General features: G+C 46.1%; 1 protein-coding gene across 1 annotated transcript in view; it reads left to right on the top strand.

Moving 5' to 3' along the window:
- Window positions 1-4,459, top strand: part of Bcs1 (Bcs1 chaperone) — a 216,861-nt gene that overhangs the window by 117,434 nt on the left and 94,968 nt on the right. The gene's annotated exons all lie outside the window — the stretch shown is intronic.

The following is a 4,459-nucleotide window of genomic DNA, read 5'->3' as shown; positions in this document are numbered from 1 at the left end:
CGCTCATGAGCTACTAGTATCGCGTGATCGGCCACCCGAGTCTATAGCTCAACGCTCAGCTGTGACTGCTGTGAGGAATATCCCTACTCTCGGTCGCGGCCACACCGCAGTCGACCAATCCGCATCTGACGATCTTCCCCCCCCCCCCCCCGCCTGTCCCTCTTCGTCCGCTGCATCTCCGTACACCGTTCGCACTCACTCCGCCGCGCTACGTCGAGTTGCGCGCACGCATACGCATGAGTGCGTCGCTTGCCTGCCTTTGCCTTGCCCGTCTATCCCTCCAATCGCTAATCAGCCACTGTCAGTGTCAAACACGGTCGCCAGCTTCTCGCCCCGTCACGCGTTGCGCTATTATTTTTTTTTCTGGTTGGCCCTCGAGATTTTAACTTGAACTAAGGGAGAGCCCTTACGGTGATTATCTTACAACGGGATAGCGGAGGATGGATTTAATTATATTAAAAAAAATATGATTGTATCGCAATCTTACTGTGTATAAAATGCAAATAAAAATTAAAAATCTCGCGTTGTAAACTTGCAAGAGTTGTTCTCGGGTTAAAATGAGGACTCGAGTCTCCGAGTGTTTGTGTTAGCAGCGACGAGTCGGAGGCCGCGGATAGGAAATAAAATCCGGGCCCTCTTTAGTTTGGTTTATTTAAAGCTCAAACGTTATATAGATAAGATAAGGGCAGGAATACTCGGGGAGTAGGCGCAGATGAAAGCGAGTGACCTGATAGTCGGTGTCCTTGCGTCTTCCCGCGATTAGTTTAATCCTGGGCCGCGCGCAACCCGGCGCGACCGCGAATATCGCGTTATACCGGTTTGGATACTCGGATGCAGCGCCTGCGGGGGCGTAAAAACATGCGAAATTAAGAGATTACGATCAGCGCGCGGCGTGCACTTTCTCATATGACGGGCTTTTGAATGCGTCCTTACGTATGCCAGATAATATATCTTGAGGAAGGCGTGTGTATGCCGCGGAGGAGAAATTTGAATCGTAAACCGTTAATTTAACCTATTTTAACCTCCGCGGCTTCAAAGCGACCTCCGAATAACGTCTTAAACAACACGCTTTCTTCTTTGAATCAATTCTTCTTTCGAGCTTTCTACATTTTTATCGGCCTGAGAGTCGATCTCTCGGCAAAAGTGCGAATAAATATATATTAAATGTCAAATTTTTTTAAGTAAAACTCGCAAGGTAATCAAGTTTAATAAAATTTCACAGTTCTCAAGATCGCGCGCGGATAACTGTCGTATAAATGCAAAGTAATTTAAAATTTTTTTTAATGCGAGATATTATGCATCTCTTCTGTTTAAAGAGAATAATTATTAAATGAACGATCTGCGCATAGGCCATTCCTTATCACTGTTTGCGCACATTGTTTGGTTTATCATATAGTGCGCATCCGAGTGATCGTGGGACCGTAAAAAATGATTTCTTCCTGTTTCGCGTATTAAAGTGCACGGATACGGCGTCGTAAAGGAAAAAATGGCGAGTGTGGTAGACTTTACGCGTAAACAGGTTTAGTGCCAGCCAGCCCCGGGGTACTCTTGTTTCCTCGAACATAATGTTCGGCGCGCCGCGCCGTGCCTAGGGGAGTTGCATAATAGTATTCGAATCACATTTTCCATTCTCATAGAAATTCTCCGGAGCCGCATTAGCCTGGCCGAGCGTTTTCTGCGCGTTTCATTCCAGCTGGGGACACTTTTTCAGTAATTATTCCACGCGAAAACAGCAATCGAGACCATTTGTCTATTCAAATGAAAATGCAATAATGATATGTTGAATTTATTTCACACGCGTTACACGTGTTCTATAGAAATGATAATATCACGGAAGCCTTATGTTCAGACAGCTGGATTCTTGCAGTAATTCCGCGTCTCGAAAGAATTAAAGTCCATTCTAATCCTTATTGAATATGTCTGTAGATCGCGAGGGAAAATAAGCCAAATCTAGCAGTAGTAGATTAAATTTTCTTTCGAGGATATATTACATTTAATTGTTAATAAAATTTACAAAAATTCACAAGTGTTTATCGGTCCCATTAATCTCATTCCAATCTAGCTGTCATCAAGAGGCAACAAATGTTCTTGTAAATAAAATGGTAAGACGCGCGCGTTATTCAAATCTGCAGCAATGTTTATAATATCAATTCGCGTTCTAATTTCGCGATAGCCGGAATTATTGAGAGCTTAATTCTTTAAGCTCGATTCCGCGATTTTCACGACGGTCACACCGCCCTTCATAGAAGTCGCGATTTTTTTCCCGCTAAATGCTCCGATCTATAAATGCAGTACGGCAAAAGGCGCGGGGTGTGTGTGTGTGCGCTTGCCGATCGTTTCGCCTACAATGTATTTTTAGTAGCCACGCCAACACGGGACGGGGGGGGGGGGGGTCGGGACGGGACGACTCTCTCGCACACGCGAGCGAGACGGACGCCCGGGCCGTCCAAATTCTTTATTTTGTGCAAACACGTCAAGAGAGGCGCACGCTCTGAAAGTCATACAAATATAAACCATATATACTGCCGGGCCTAACGAAACTCTTTCGGCGAAAACGGCGGACGCGACGAGCGGCGTCTCGTCTGCGTGCCGTCTTTCACGCTCGCGAGCCCGAGACCGCTTTCGACGAGGAAGCCTTGCGCAACGTGATCAGCCCGTGAACCGGAGTTCCCATGCTATCAAATAAAACCGCATCCTCCGACGCGACGTTTCAGAAATGACGATTCCCTCGCCTCCGCTCGCCTCGACGCGTTCCTTTTTCACGGTCGGAGCACGGGCTTGGATCTCTTAATTTCTGGCAGAGCGACAAGCCGTTTACGTTTGCGAATACGTCGTTCTCACCTGACTATAGAGAACTCCGTTTCTTTTTCCTTTTATTTTACGTCACTCTGTCAAGGTTAACCCTTGAATATAGGTCAGTTCAGCGAAATAGACCATTTCTGCGAAACGAGCGTTATTATTTTCAAGACTGAACCGTCAGGTTTCAGGAATTGATTAGTCCATCAGTTTCTACGAGCTTAAAAATAAGATCTTTAACATTTAGTCAACGAAACGTGTCGATCTTATATCAACTTCGTATTCTCTCGTTCATCTATTTTCTGTCGAAAATATATCTTTTTTTATTTCCATGCGAGGCGTAAATTTTCCGCCACAAAAGTGCCGTGCGACGCTTACGTATCTACATCAATAGAAGATGGTATATAGAGGATCAATAGAGGATCAATACTCTTTCCGCGCGTCGGTTTCCCGGAATCGCACGGTTTATCGGTAGACAGGTAACGAGACCCGGGATCGCGCCGGGAGAGGATCGGTGCGATCGAGGAGAATGGCGAGACGTCTAGGATTCGGCGGCGGCGTTCGTATTTCAAGAGCCAACATAAAAGCGATATAGGTCGGCGGCGACGGCTTCGATCCACCCAAGGCCCCAAACGTTAGGTCCCCGCCGAATCGAGGCGAAGCAAAAAGGAAACGGTCTCACCAGGCTCTCTCCTCTCTCCCCCTCTCTCTCCCTCTCTCTTCTCGCTAACGGAAAAAAGTATCGTCCGGCCCGATGGGTGCGGTCTCGCCGCCGCTTTAACCGGATGCTAACTGCAACTTGAGAATACTAAACGCCGATGTTGAACGCCGCGCCGATGTTTACGAGAAGTGCACCGCGATACTGTCCTATACGCCGCAGTTCAGTCCTCGCCTCCTCACCGTGATAACCGTCCGCTAGAAAAATATCTCATTACTGACCGACATCGTTACCGATGCCTCGTGTGCTTCTCTCAGCCTTTCGCAATTCGCAGCTGATGCGCGTATATCGGAGATCTGGCTTTGATTTTGTTTAGTTTTAAAGCGTAATGAGAAAGAAGTGACAAATGTTACCGGAAAACTTGCCCGACTTTTAATTGATACACTCAGAACAAGAAGTTGTAGTGTTAAGATATAGAACTTTAAGATATGCAAAGTATACTCGAAGACTCGAAGTCTACTCGAAGTCGTGGAACATCAAAGATTTTTAACTTTCTCAGATTACTATGTAGAAACAACTGGAAGCTTCAAGCAAGCTAGCGCTATCACTCTGACTTCAGATTAGAGTATTTTTATGGAAAATATACGTTTTTATTGCGGATCTCTCAAGCTCTCGCGTAAATTCGATCGTATATCAGGAAACATAATTCACTCACTCGAGATATACGCAGGCACGATCGCGATTTTTCGCTGACCCTGTTTAGCGCAATCCTAATCGCTCGTGTAAAACGCGTAATAGATTTTCCATTCCGCACGCGCATTAAAAACATTATAAATAGCCGAGCGAGGAGATAACGCGTAATTCTTTTCGATCGCGCCGCTCCGGGACGCGTGTGTTGAAATCAATCAATGTTAAGCAGGGTCAATAGTCATGCGGTGGTGGTGCGCGATAAGGCTCAAGATCGGGAATTATCTGCGCGCGGTAAATACATTTAATCCCGATAGC

Source organism: Temnothorax nylanderi, unplaced genomic scaffold, assembly GCF_030848795.1.
Source record: "Temnothorax nylanderi isolate EJ_2023f unplaced genomic scaffold, tnyl_v1.0 TNYL_tig0012_pilon, whole genome shotgun sequence".
Taxonomy (NCBI): domain Eukaryota; kingdom Metazoa; phylum Arthropoda; class Insecta; order Hymenoptera; family Formicidae; genus Temnothorax; species Temnothorax nylanderi.
This window is presented reverse-complemented; position numbering and strand designations above follow the sequence as displayed.